We start from the raw sequence: 15057 nt of genomic DNA, 5'->3' as shown, positions 1-15057 counted from the left end.
TGGTAGTTGGTGCAACAGTAGTTGGTGCAGCAGTTGTAGGTGCAGCAGTAGTAGGTGCAGCGGTAGTAGGGACAGCGGTTAATGGTTCAGCAGTTGTAGGTGCAGCGGTAGTTGGTGCAGCGGTAGTTGTTGCAGCAGTTGTTTGTGCAGCAGTTGTAGGTGCAGCGGTAGTTGGTGCAGCGGTAGTTGGTGCAGCAGTAGTTGGTGCAGCAGTAGTTGGTGCAGCGGTAGTTGGTGCAGCAGTAGTTGGTGCAACAGTAGTTGGTGCAGCAGTTGTAGGTACAGCGGTACTTGGTTCAGTGGTAGTTGGTGCAGCAGTAGTTGGTGCAGCGGTAGTTGGTGCAGCAGTAGTTGGTGCAACAGTAGTTGGTGCAGCAGTTGTAGGTACAGCGGTACTTGGTTCAGTGGTAGTTGGTGCCGCGTTTGTAGGTGCAGCAGTAGTAGGTGCAGCGGTAGTTGGTGCCGCTGTAGTTGGTGCCGCGTTTGTAGGTGCAGCAGTTGTAGGTGCAGCTGTAGTTGGTGCCGCTGTAGTTGGTGCAGCAGTTGTAGGTGCAGCAGTAGTAGGGGCAGCGGTAGTTGGTGCAGCGTTAGTTGGTGCAGCAGTAGTTGGTGCAGCAGTAAATGGTGCAGCAGTTGTAGGTGCAGCAGTAGTTAGGGCAGCGGTAGTAGTAGGTTCAGTGGTAGTTGGTGCAGCGGTAGTTGGTGCAGCGGTAGTTGGTGCAGCGGTAGTTGGTGCAGCGGTTGTAGGTGCAGCGGTAGTTGGTGCCGCGGTAGTTGGTGCAGTGGTTGTAGGTGCAGCGGTTGTAGGTGCAGCAGTAGTAGGTGCAGCAGTAGTAGGGGCAGGGGTAGTTGGTGCAGCAGTAGTTGGTGCAGCTGATGTAGGGGTGGCAAACAAAACAAAAATTTATTTTTTGTTATTAATTGAGACAACAGTATTGTTCATTGGGCACTTCAACATCAATAATACCAAACAAATGTCAGCTGAAGTTAAAGGTGGGGCTACTGCTACTTACACACTGCTGTGATGGAGGTGGATTCCACCGAAATGCTGAAGTTGTTGGGATTGTTCACGGCTTCTACTAATGTTGTTGCAACATCAGCAGAGCTGGGGATTTCTGCAGATGAAGTAGTGTCATTGAACACAATTCCCACCTCCACTTCAGTATTATCCACTCGTGTTGAGCCTCGTCTGCATCAAAACAAACATATATCTCAATCAAATTATACTAACATTGATAATTTCTATCGGTAATTATTTTGTAATTAATGAAGGTAAAAGCTCTAATATTAATGACAACCCAGATGGCACATATTCAGTTTGAATCTGAAAAATATAAAAAATATCTTACGTGAACTGTATTACATAAGTGCGGATGAAGAGTAACCCATATTTTGTCCTGTAGACAGCATCATACTGTGGAAAGGAAGCAAACAGAAAAAACATTACTAATTAAGAAATAAACTACAAAAGTTAATTCAATTAAACTAAAATTATATGAAATCTGATCAATTGAACATTACTTACCACAGCTACAACTTTTGCAGCAAGGCTTTTGAATTGACTGCTATTTGGATCACTGAGATCTTCAACAAATGCTTCTACTATGGTGGCTTTGACAACCACTACTGGTCCAGAAGGTGCAGTAGTTGGTGCAGCGGTAGTTAGTTCAGCAGTATTAGGGGCAGCAGTTGTAGGTACAGCGGTAGTTGGTGCCGCGTTTGTAGGTGCAGCAGTAGTAGGGGCAGCAGTTGTAGGTGCAGCGGTAGTTGGTGCAGCGGTAGTTGTTGCAGCAGTTGTTTGTGCAGCAGTTGTAGGTGCAGCGGTAGTTGGTGCAGCGGTAGTTGGTGCAGCAGTAGTTGGTGCAGCGGTAGTTGGTGCAGCAGTAGTTGGTGCAACAGTAGTTGGTGCAGCAGTTGTAGGTACAGCGGTACTTGGTTCAGTGGTAGTTGGTGCCGCGTTTGTAGGTGCAGCAGTTGTAGGTGCAGCTGTAGTTGGTGCCGCTGTAGTTGGTGCAGCAGTTGTAGGTGCAGCAGTAGTAGGGGCAGCGGTAGTTGGTGCAGCGTTAGTTGGTGCAGCAGTAGTTGGTGCAGCAGTAAATGGTGCAGCAGTTGTAGGTGCAGCAGTAGTTAGGGCAGCGGTAGTAGTAGGTTCAGCGGTAGTTGGTGCAGCGGTAGTTGGTGCAGCGGTAGTTGGTGCAGCGGTTGTAGGTGCAGCGGTAGTTGGTGCCGCGGTAGTTGGTGCAGTGGTTGTAGGTGCAGCGGTTGTAGGTGCAGCAGTAGTAGGTGCAGCAGTAGTAGGGGCAGGGGTAGTTGGTGCAGCAGTAGTTGGTGCAGCTGATGTAGGGGTGGCAAACAAAACAAAAATACGTTTTTTGTTATTAATTGAGACAACAGTATTGTTCATTGGGCACTTCAACATCAATAATACCAAACAAATGTCAGCTGAAGTTAAAGGTGGGGCTACTGCTACTTACACACTGCTGTGATGGAGGTGGATTCCACCGAAATGCTGAAGTTGTTGGGATTGTTCACGGCTTCTACTAATGTTGTTGCAACATCAGCAGAGCTGGGGATTTCTGCAGATGACGTAGTGTCATTGAACACAATTCCCACCTCCACTTCAGTATTATCCACTCGTGTTGAGCCTCGTCTGCATCAAAACAAACATATATCTCAATCAAATTATACTAACATTGATAATTTCTATCGGTAATTATTTTGTAATTAATGAAGGTAAAAGCTCTAATATTAATGACAACACAGATGGCACATATTCAGTTTGAATCTGAAAAATATAAAAAATATCTTACGTGAACTGTATTACATAAGTGCGGATGAAGAGTAACCCATATTTTGTCCTGTAGACAGCATCATACTGTGGAAAGGAAGCAAACAGAAAAAACATTCCTAATTAAGAAATAAACTACAAAAGTTAATTCAATTAAACTAAAATTATATGAAATCTGATCAATTGAACATTACTTACCACAGCTACAACTTTTGCAGCAAGGCTTTTGAATTGACTGCTATTTGGATCACTGAGATCTTCAACAAATGCTTCTACTATGGTGGCTTTGACAACCACTACTGGTCCAGAAGGTGCAGTAGTTGGTGCAGCGGTAGTTGGTGCAGCGGTAGTTAGTTCAGCAGTATTAGGGGCAGCAGTTGTAGGTACAGCGGTAGTTGGTGCCGCGTTTGTAGGTTCAGCAGTAGTAGGGGCAGCCATTGTAGGTGCAGAGTTAGTTGGTGCAGCAGTAGTAGTTGCAGCAGTTGTTTGTGCAGCAGTTGTAGGTGCAGCGGTAGTTGGTGCAGCGGTAGTTGGTGCAGCAGTAGTTGGTGCAGCGGTAGTTGGTGCAGCAGTAGTTGGTGCAACAGTAGTTGGTGCAGCAGTTGTAGGTACAGCGGTACTTGGTTCAGTGGTAGTTGGTGCCGCGTTTGTAGGTGCAGCAGTAGTAGGTGCAGCGGTAGTTGTTACAGCAGTGGTAGGGACAGCGGTTGTAGGTGCAGCGGTAGTTGGTGCCGCTGTAGTTGGTGCAGCAGTTGTAGGTGCAGCAGTAGTAGGGGCAGCGGTAGTTGGTGCAGCGTAAGTTGGTGCAGCAGTAGTTGGTGCAGCAGTAAATGGTGCTGCAGTTGTAGGTGCAGCAGTAGTTAGGGCAGCGGTAGTAGTAGGTGCAGCGGTAGTTGGTGCAGCGGTAGTTGGTGCAGCGGTAGTTGGTGCAGCTGTAGTTGGTGCAGCGGTTGTAGGTGCAGCGGTAGTTGGTGCAGCGGTAGTTGGTGCAGCGGTAGTTGGTGCAGCGGTTGTAGGTTCAGCGGTAGTTGGTGCCGCGGTAGTTGGTGCAGCGGTTGTAGGTGCAGCAGTAGTTGGTGCAGCAGTTGTAGGTGCAGCAGTAGTAGGGGCAGCGGTAGTTGGTGCAGCAGTAGTTGGTGCAGCTGATGTAGGGGTGGCAAACAAAACAAAAATTCGTTTTTTGTTATTAATTGAGACAACAGTATTGTTCATTGGGCACTTCACCATCAATAATACCAAACAAATGTCAGCTGAAGTTAAAGGTGGGGCTACTGCTACTTACACACTGCTGTGATGGAGGTGGATTCCACCGAAATGCTGAAGTTGTTGGGATTGTTCACGGCTTCTACTAATGTTGTTGCAACATCAGCAGAGCTGGGGATTTCTGCAGATGAAGTAGTGTCATTGAACACAATTCCCACCTCCACTTCAGTATTATCCACTCGTGTTGAGCCTCGTCTGCATCAAAACAAACATATATCTCAATCAAATTATACTAACATTGATAATTTCTATCTGTAATTATTTTGTAATTAATGAAGTTAAAAGCTCTAATATTAATGACAACCCAGATGGCACATATTCAGTTTGAATATGAAAAATACAAAAAATATCTTACGTGAACTGTATGACATAAGTGCGGATGAAGAGTAACCCATATCTTGTCCTGTAGACAGCATCATACTGTGGAAAGGAAGCAAACAGAAAAAACATTCGTAATTAAGAAATAAACTACAAAAGTTAATTCAATTAATCTAAAATTATATGAAATCTGATCAATTGAACATTACTTACCACAGCTACAACTTTTGCAGCAAGGGTTTTGAATTGACTGCTATTTGGATCACTGAGATCTTCAACAAATGCTTCTACTATGGTGGCTTTGACAACCACTACTGGTCCAGAAGGTGCAGTAGTTGGTGCAGCGGTAGTTGGTGCAGCGGTAGTTAGTTCAGCAGTATTAGGGGCAGCAGTTGTAGGTACAGCAGTAGTTGGTTCAGTGGTAGTTGGTGCCGCGTTTGTAGGTGCAGCAGTAGTAGGGGCAGCCGTTGTTTTTGCAGCAGTTGTAGGTGCAGAGGTAGTTGGTGAAGCGGTAGTTGGTGCAGCAGTAGTAGGTGCAGCAGTTGTTTGTGCAGCAGTTGTAGGTGCAGCGGTAGTTGGTGCAGCGTTAGTTGGTGCAGCGGTAGTAGGTGCATCAGATGTTGGTGCAGCAGTTGTAGGTGCAGCGGTAGTTGGTGCAGCATTAGTTGATGCAGCGGTAGTTAGTGCAGCGGTAGTAGGTTCTGAGGTAGTAGGTGCAGCAGTTGTTGGTGCAGCAGTTGTAGGTGCAGCGGTAGTTGGTGCAGCATTAGTTGATGCAGCGGTAGTTAGTGCAGCGGTAGTTAGTGCAGCGGTAGTAGGTGCTGAGGTAGTAGGTGCAGAGGTAGTAGGGGCAGCTGTAGTTTGTGCAGCTGTAGTGGGGGCAGCGGTAGTTGGTGCAGCTGTTGTAAGTGCAGCAGTAGTGAGTGCAGCTGTAGTAGGTGCAGCGGTAGTTTGTTCAGCTGTAGTTGATACAGCGGTAGTTGGTGCAGCTGTAGAAGGTGCAGCAGTAGTTGTTTGTATAGATCCGTAAAGAACTAAAATACAAGATTTGTTCTTAACTGGTGAACAAATATATTAACTTACAAAATAAACTGTGGTAAATGACTGTGTTATGTGTTCAACTAAAAAGTTTGCGCGATTAATCACATTATACTCCTTATATGTTAAAATGATTTAATATTTTCTTGTGTAAGATATTATACAAAGTTTCTACCAAGTTGTCTGACTAAAGTCACATAGTATTGATCATTACAGAATTTATTCTTATTTATTTCAAGACAATCTGAAGTCAATCAGTTCAACCTTATTTAACTTACCTGTTAGAATCAGGATAAGTGATATGATCTTTCTGGTCCCCATCCTGTCAGTGTAATCTAAAAAATCAAACAAGATAGATGCAGATTGTGAAGAGATTTTGTTCAACAGTTGGATTAGTTGACCCTCAGAGATGTATAACCTATGGAAGTAAATCTGTGTCATCGGGATTTGAAACAAAAAAGACATTGAATTTCTAGCATTGAATATTTATGCATGGAAATTATGTATTTGAATGTTTTTCAACGTTTAAAATTCAACTGCAAAAAAATTCAACCTCAAAAAATTCAAGCTCATAAAATTCAACCGCAAAAAGTTCAACCTCAAAAATTCAACCTCAAAAAATTCAACCTCAAAAAATTCAACTGCAACATCCGGGGATCTAAGGAGGAGCAATCGATTCCAGATTCAAGATCGGGAGCGTGCGTCAATCAACGAGAGCGAGCGGGAGTGACGACACCAATGTAGCTTTGACTTGTCAGCTAGCACAGTGACTGGCCATGTCCAACAATGGTGCTTCAGTGAGTGTTTAAACTCTTCTATATGCCATCGGTGTAGTTTGTTTCTGTAAGATGTAGTAATACACAGCTGACATGTGTACATTCACGGACTTTATTGGACATAAACTAAGTGGAACTTAAACGAGATGACGTTCAGATTTTTTTTTTCCGACGACCCAGTGACTGGCATGGGTAACGCCAGAATTTCAATTTTGGATGGGCCACTATTTAATAGGAAAAATAATACTTATTATATGATCCCTGCCTGACTTGTTTGTGTTTATCTGCTGTAGACGAGCTTTGCGGTTGAATTTTTTGAGCTTGAATTTTTTGAGGTTGAATTTTTTGCGGTTGAATTTTGAACGTTGAAAAACATTCAAATACATAATTTCCATGCATAAATATTCAGTGCTAGAAATTCAATGTCTTTTTTGTTTCAAATCCCGATGACACAGATTTACTTCCATAATAACCTTGTCTGTGATGAAACTGTTGAATGAGTTTATTCACCATCAATCCTTAACATTTTTTTCTTTGGAACTATGATTCAAATAGAAGATTTAGAAGAAAGAAAGCTTAACAAATTTGTTTTAAACCTTGCAACACATTCCATTGTCAGTGTATTATTCTCCTTTATAGCCAGAAGGCAAATTTTCACAATAGTAAGAAGTTTAAAAAAAAGTATCCTGAAGCATGCAGATGTTTAACTTGGCACATTGAACATAGATTCCATTGTTTTAATAAAGTGCTCAATTCATCTTTTCACTTTTTAAGTGTAATAGAGAGACTCTTCTTTTTTAAACTGCTATCTACAAAATATTTGTTTGGAAGATTTCCAGCTATTTTACAATTCAGTAAGTAAGAATCGATTATTTATTTGATGGCAAATCCTTAACATCCCTGTAAAATAAAATGTTGTAATTTAAGTGTAATTTAAGCATTAACCAGGCTGAAATGTGCTTTAGCATTTGGACGCCAGCAAATTCTAGAAGAATCACTACTGTATCAATTTGTTTTAAAACATTTAACAAACGTACAAACGCAAATATAATATCCAAATTTAAATTGAGCTGAAAATTAGGTTCATATGTTAACAGAAACGTTAAAGCAGGATTTCAGATTTAACAACAAAGGTTTATGATTTAAATATCAATCAATTATTATTATTTTAAGTAATAGATTATATGTATTCATGTTTCTTATTTATAATGAAATACATGTTGCATCTTTAACTCAATAATTAAATATAAACAAAATGAGGATAATAAATGGTCGCACAAACATTCAACACACACACACACACACACTCACACTGATGACAAAAAGGTTTAAACTTGTACTTACTCCAATATAGATCGGTACAAGATGAAAAGTTATCGATTCCCTTCTTTTCCAACAAACAGGTTCTTAAAATGTTCACTTCTGTCTAAGCTGTCCACATATGATGGACTGAAAACTTCTCTTCCTCTGTGACAGTCGACTTCTATTTGGGCCTTTTTATACTCAAGGGGAAAAGAGGCTCATGACGTGACATAATGTTGATACATAGATCAGAAATGCTCTTGGCACCTAAGATGATCTGCTCACTGTCAGATTCTTGGAAGAGTAAGATGGTACACTCCCTTCTTTTATCCTACGTGAAAGATATAGGTACATTCCATCCTCTTGTGTGACAGTTAATTACAGCAATTAAACAATTCTAGTTTAGTGACGTAAATACAAGAAAACTTGAGATGATCTTATGCAATCACTCAATGAATATATTAATGCCTTTGAGATACAATCAATGCACGTAAGGCTGCTGGCCCTGATGGCATCCCTGGACGCATGCTCAGGGCCTGTGCTGGGCAGCACTTCCAATTCGCCTCCCGCCAGAACAGGAGTACAGAGGATGACATCTCCAAGGCACTTAACTCCGCACTTTCTCACTTTGACAATAACGACTCCTATGTAAGAATGCTTTTCATAGACTTCAGTTCAGCTTTCAAGACAATTATCCCCTCCAAACTGATCAAGAAATTCAGTGACCTAGGCATCGACACTTCCCTCTCCAACTGGATACCGGACTTCCTATCCAACAGACCCCAGTCTGTTAGGTTAGAGGACCACACCACCTCAACCCTCATCCTGAACACCGGCGTGTCACAGGGCTGTGTGCTGAGTCCTCCCCTCCACTCCTTCTTCACCTATGACTTTACCTGTGACTGCAGACCTGTACATGCTTCTAATACCATTGACAGCTTCATCCCTGCGGCTGTCACCCTGCTGAACTCTGCACCACAGTGATAGCAGCCCCCCCCCCCCCCCCCCCACACACACACACACATACACACTCCCACACCCCCACACACACCTTCTCCAGTGACTTTACTTCTCCCCTCCACCCTGGCTTGGACAGCCACACACCCTCCTCCAACCACTGAACATTTGAACATTAGACTGTAATTTTTTTTACTACTGTATTATCCCGTCTATAGTATGTTCACAATTATATACAGTACCGTTCAAAAGTTTGGGTTCACCCAGACAATTTCGTGTTTTCCATGAAAACTCACACTTTTATTTGTCAAATGATTTGCAAAATGAATAGAAAATAGTCAAGACATTGACAAGGTTAGAAATAAGGATTTTTATTTGAAATATGAATTTTGTTCTTCAAACTTTGCTCTTGTCAAAGAGTGCTCAATTTGCAGCAATAACGGCATTGCAGACCTTTGACATTCTAGCTGTTAATTTGTTGAGGTAATCTGTAGAAATTTCACCCCGTGCTTCCTGAAGCCCCTCCCACAAGTTGGATTGGCTTGATGGGCACTGCTTGCGTACCATACGGTCAAGCTGCTCCCACAACAGCTCAATTGGGTTGAGATCTGCTGTGCGGGCCACTACATTGCAGACAGCTTACCAGCTGCCTGCTTCTTCCCTAAATAGTTCTTGCATAATTTGGAGGTGTGCTTTTGGTCATTGTCCTTTTGTAGGAGGAAATTGGCTCCAAACAAGCTCAGTCACCATTGTATGGCATGGTGTTGCAAAATGGAGTGATAGCCTTCCTTATTTAAATTTCGATTTACCTTGTTCAAAACTCCCACTTTACCAGCACCAAAGCAGCCCCAGACCATCACATGACCTCCACCATGCTTAAAAGATGGCGTCAGGCCCTCTTCCAGAATCCTTTCACCTGTTCTGCGTCTCACAAATGTTCTCCTATGTGATCCAAACACCTCAAAGTTGGATTTGTCTGTTCATAACACTTATTCCAATCTTCCTCTGTCCAATGTCTGTGTTCTTTTGCCCATATCAATCTTTTCTCTTTTTATTGGGGTTTACTGGCGTTTTGTGGGTACCATTTAAAGAAGCTGCCAGTTCAGGACTAGCGAGGCGTCTATTTCACCTCCAGGAAATAATTAAACCCTTTTGTGTGCAACACGACAAGTTCGTTGATATCACGGGCAAGAGACGGCTTTACTCAGAGAAAAGAAAAAACTTTTATTTAACTCAATAAATTCTTAAATCAATATACATATAGGGTAAGGGTTACAGAGACATTCACCATTCGTTTTTTATTATTGATAACAAGTCCAAATGATATGGTTATTAAGATTAAAAAACAAAATAAAATCAAACAAAAACATACCACAACATAATTAAATGGGGCTGTCTCTTTGCTATGCTTCTGGGCAAACATAGGATGATGTTATTGAGAACTTTTAGAACTCAAAGCTGCAGAAATACATGACATTTTACATTATAAGGAAATGTGGGATTACATAAATCCACTATATATAAATAAGAAAATCTAAAGTAAACAGTTTTCATATATATGTATATACCAGATACACCATGACCTTTGATTAAATAAATCAGGTTGCATTGTGAAGCCCGCTATGACCTGCATGTGTTCCTTCATTTAATTTAAGATACAAACTTAAACATTCATTTTAGATGCATTTGGAGATTATAGAAAAGTTTAGATAAGATGACATTAATACCGAACAAAGTTGAATATTGCTACGACACAGTGCTCAGTGAAGTCAGATACATTTTGACTTTAGCAATGCAACAGTATAGATATAGATACAGAAGCTTAACAGATGCTATTGCTGGCTTGACAGCAGCCATGACACAAGCACCAGACAGGATGCAGTGACGAGACTGATCTGTTGACTGACTCCACTTGAAGCTGTAAATGAGGAGAAAATGAATCAAAACATTAGTTTGCTGAATACTTTTTCGGCCTGTGAAGTTTTCCTAACAAGCAGAACTCAGTATATCTTACCTATGCCATCCACGGTGATGGAGCTCCCTTCAATGTCGAAGCCGGTGACTGATGAAACTGCATTTAGCAAAACGTCTGCAATCGCAGTGTCGGTAGGAACAGATGTGCCAGTGAAGCGGAGGTCACAAGTATTGTAAATTGATCCATTGCTGAAACAAATTAATGTTGAATGAAATATCAGATTTAGGCTGCAATCGTGAAAATTTAACAATATTTCAACAAATTACCTGAATCGCACCACTTCGAAGGAAGAGAAGGAAGAGAATTTGTTTCTGTATAGAGGTTCAAGCTGCAGAAACAGAAGACATAAGGTATTTAAAAAAAATAAACTTGTTTTATGCTCTATGTTCTTTCACTTGATATTATTTTTGGCTCCTTGATAAAAAATACCAAAATAGAAAACACAATAATTTGAAGCCACAGGTTTTATTTTGAGAAGAGGCTTACCTGATTCTTTATGTTAGCAGCTCTTCCTCTAAAAGCAGCAGATGATGTATCCAACAAGTCGGTTGTGAATGTTTGCAAAAGAGACCGGAACACCACTTGCTTTTTTGTGATGGCAGTAGTTGTTGTTGCAGCAGCTGTAGTTGTTGTTGCTGAAGTTGTTGTTGCTGCTGCTGATGTTGCTGCTGCTGTTGTTGCTGCAGCAGTTGTAGCTGTTGTTGCTGCATGTGTAGTTGTTGCTGCAGCTGTAGTTGTTGCTGCTACAGTTGTTGCTGCTGCTGTTGTTGCTGCAGTTGTAGTTGTTGTTGCTGCAGTTGTAGCTGTTGTTGCTGCAGTTGTAGCTGTTGTTGCTGCAGTTGATGTTGCTGCAGTTGTAGTTGAAACTGGACTTTCTATAACACATTTTTTAGAAGTGTAAATGAAGAAATCAATATTTATCTGTTCTAAGAATCAGAGTTAATAACAAAGACATTACAGAACAAGTATTTTAGATGGATAAAAGGAAGCAAAGACTATTGAATGTCAACACACACACACACACACACACAGGAACTGTTGATAGGATTGGTGCTCAGATGAGTGCAGTAGTATGAACTAGATAATGAACTTGGCTGGGGGAGTAACAAAAAGTCAGTTGTGTCATGCTGTGAGATAGATGTATTTACTTACCTACTACTGTGATTGTGTTGGAATCTATCTTTACGTTGAAGGGGCTACTGGTACCATTTACAGCTGTTACTAAGGTTTCAGCAACAACAGCATCCGCTGGGAGTTCTGAGGTGATGGAATTCGTAGTGAACTCAACGTTCAAATCTGCATCAACTCCATCTGCTCTAGTTGATCGTTGCCTAGGTCAGGAAACCAAACAATTATTAATATTGACATTTCCTGAGTGTAGATTCATCCAAACGTGTAGTTTGTACATGAAACTATCAACACAGTGAGTCAGTCGGCCTGAATTTAAACAATATTAATAAAATGACAAATATGTTTTTACCTGAACTCTTTCACTCTGCACTTGTCAAACTTAGGACCAAATTTGTTCCTGTATATTGTGTTGCACTGCAAGAAAAGAATAAACACTTAGATGCTGGGAAGATTTCAAACAATTTTCATATACTAAATTAAGGAATAAATTAATATTCTGGTGGAAATAAATCATCACAACTGGTTTCTAGTGTAAAATGTAATAAATGGCCAAAACTGACAGACTAAATTATTATTATATAGAATGAGAAAGTGTACTCACTGGCCCAACAAGTTTTTGTTCAAGAGTTTTGAATGCAGCGCTTTCTCGGTTATTGAGATCTTCAGTAAATATCTCATTAGGCAAGCCTAATGAGACAGTGTAAGTAGGTTGAGAAGCCACAGTTGTTGGTGCAGGGGTAGTTGGTGCAGCTGTAGTAGGGGCAGCAGTAGTAGGTGCAACGGTTGTAGGTGCAGCGGTAGTTGGTGCAGCGGTAGTTGGTGCAGCTGTTGTTGGTGCAGCTGTTGCAGGTGCAGCTGTTGCAGGTGCAGCTGTTGTAGGTGCAGCTGTTGTAGGTGCAGTGGTAGTTGGTGCAGCTGTTGTAGGTGCAGCGGTTGTTGGTGCAGCTGTTGTAGGTGCAGCGGTTGTAGGTGCGGCGGTAGATAGTGCAGCGGTTGTTGGTGCAGCTGTTGTAGGTGCAGCTGTTGTAGGTGCAGCTGTTGTAGGGGCAGCGGTTGTTGGTGCAGCTGTTGTAGGTGCAGTTGTTGTAGGTTCAGCGGTAGTTGGTGCAGCGGTAGTAGGTGCAGTGGTAGTTGGTGCAGCAGTGGTAGGTGCAACGGTAGTAGGTGCAGCGGTAGTTGGTGCAGCTGTTGTAGGTGCAGCGGTAGTAGGTGCAGCGGTTGTAGGTGCGGCGGTAGATAGTGCAGCGGTTGTTGCTGCAGCAGTTGTAGCTGTTGTTGCTGCATTTGTAGTTGTTGCTGCAGCTGTAGTTGTTGTTGCTACAGTTGTAGCTGTTGTTGCTGCAGTTGTAGCTGTTGTTGCTGCAGTTGATGTTGCTGCAGTTGTAGTTGAAACTGGACTTTCTATAACACATTTTTTAGAAGTGTAAATGAAGAAATCAATATTTATCTGTTCTAAGAATCAGAGTTAATAACAAAGACATTACAGAACAAGTATTTTAGATGGATAAAAGGAAGCAAAGACTATTGAATGTCAACACACACACACACACACACACAGGAACTGTTGATAGGTTGATTTCAACTGTACAGAACTGAAAATCTTTAAGTTGTCCTAATAAATCTTTTTAGTGCTCCTTTACTGTTCACTTTCCCTAGCTACTAAACAATAATTTCTACATGAACAGAGAGCTCAGAAATAGGAGTAGGGGTTGATCAGTTATGGTTCAATGATACAAATAAAGTAATTAAAAACAACAGAAATCCCTCCCACCCCTTTTCCCTATCCAACCTCATTAAAAAAAATACGTATCTTTTTCACATGTGACGCCATTAAGCAATCTAGTGACTTTCAGCTACATTTAGAGAGTCAATGGCTACTTCTGTTGAGATTTTTTCTAAAACACTGATTTCACATGTATTTAAGACTGATCAGAGCGTCGCTGATGAGTGACTCCATTTTATCAAGCTTAACACTTGGTCTGAAGCACGTGGTGCAGGTGCAGTAGATTTGTTTCCAAATCCATTATCACTTGTTTAACAGAAAAATGTTGATGCATCAGACACAGGATAAGGACGGATTGGTGCTCAGATGAGTGCAGTAGTATGAACTAGATAATGAACTTGGCTGGGGGAGTAACAAAAAGTCAGTTGTGTCATGCTGTGAGATAGATGTATTTACTTACCTACTACTTTGATTGTGTTGGAATTTATCGTTACGTTGAAGGGGCTACTGGTACCATTTACAGCTGTTACTAAGGTTTCAGCAACAACAGCATCCGCTGGGAGTTCTGAGGTGATGGAATTCGTAGTGAACTCAACGTTCAAATCTGCATCAACTCCATCTGCTCTAGTTGATCGTTGCCTAGGTCAGGAAACCAAACAATTATTAATATTGACATTTCCTGAGTGTAGATTCATCCAAACGTGTAGTTTGTACATGAAACTATCAACACAGTGAGTCAGTCGGCCTGAATTTAAACAATATTAGTAAAATAACAAATATGTTTTTACCTGAACTCTTTCACTCTGCACTTGTCAAACTTAGGACCAAATTTGTTCCTGTATATTGTGTTGCACTGCAAGAAAAGAATAAACACTTAGATGCTGGGAAGATTTCAAACAATTTTCATATACTAAATTAAGGAATAAATTAATATTCTGGTGGAAATAAATCATCACAACTGGTTTCTAGTGTAAAATGTAATAAATGGCCAAAACTGACAGACTAAATTATTATTATATAGAATGAGAAAGTGTACTCACTGGCCCAACAAGTTTTTGTTCAAGAGTTTTGAATGCAGCGCTTTCTCGGTTATTGAGATCTTCAGTAAATATCTCATTAGGCAAGCCTAATGAGACAGTGTAAGTAGGTTGAGAAGCCACAGTTGTTGGTGCAGGGGTAGTTGGTGCAGCTGTAGTAGGGGCAGCAGTAGTAGGTGCAACGGTTGTAGGTGCAGCGGTAGTTGGTGCAGCGGTAGTTGGTGCAGCTGTTGTTGGTGCAGCTGTTGCAGGTGCAGCTGTTGCAGGTGCAGCTGTTGTAGGTGCAGCTGTTGTAGGTGCAGTGGTAGTTGGTGCAGCTGTTGTAGGTGAAGCGGTTGTTGGTGCAGCTGTTGTAGGTGCAGCTGTTGTAGGTGCAGCTGTTGTAGGGGCAGCGGTTGTTGGTGCAGCTGTTGTAGGTGCAGTTGTTGTAGGTTCAGCGGTAGTTGGTGCAGCGGTAGTAGGTGCAGTGGTAGTTGGTGCAGCAGTGGTAGGTGCAATGGTAGTAGGTGCAGCGGTGGTAGGTGCAGCGGTAGTTGGTGCAGCGGTAGTAGGTGCAGCGGTAGTTGGTGCAGCGGTAGTTGGTGCAGCTGTTGTAGGTGCAGCTGTTGTAGGGGCAGCGGTTGTTGGTGCAGCTGTTGTAGGTGCAGCTGTTGTAGGTGCAGCGGTTGTAGGTGCGGCGGTAGTAGGTGCAGCTGTTGTAGGTGCAGCGGTAGTAGGTGCAGCTGTTGTAGGGGCAGCGGTTGTTGGTG

At 41.9% G+C, this 15057-nt stretch overlaps 1 protein-coding gene and 1 long non-coding RNA gene across 2 annotated transcripts in view; both read right to left on the bottom strand.

Annotated features, from left to right (window-relative positions):
• The window catches only part of LOC133949821 (mucin-2-like), a 56865-nt gene that overhangs the window by 17322 nt on the left and 24486 nt on the right, over positions 1–15057 (bottom strand). The gene's annotated exons all lie outside the window — the stretch shown is intronic.
• Positions 9659–14627, bottom strand: LOC133949823 (uncharacterized). Its single transcript, XR_009920191.1, has 9 exons — positions 14312–14627; positions 14060–14124; positions 12150–13910; positions 11898–11962; positions 11570–11748; positions 10904–11292; positions 10684–10745; positions 10457–10605; positions 9659–10360 (listed from the first exon to the last, which is right to left on the bottom strand). It is a non-coding gene; the product is annotated as an uncharacterized LOC133949823 (long non-coding RNA).

Source organism: Platichthys flesus, chromosome 24 (genome assembly GCF_949316205.1).
Source record: "Platichthys flesus chromosome 24, fPlaFle2.1, whole genome shotgun sequence".
NCBI lineage: Eukaryota > Metazoa > Chordata > Actinopteri > Pleuronectiformes > Pleuronectidae > Platichthys > Platichthys flesus.
This window is presented reverse-complemented; position numbering and strand designations above follow the sequence as displayed.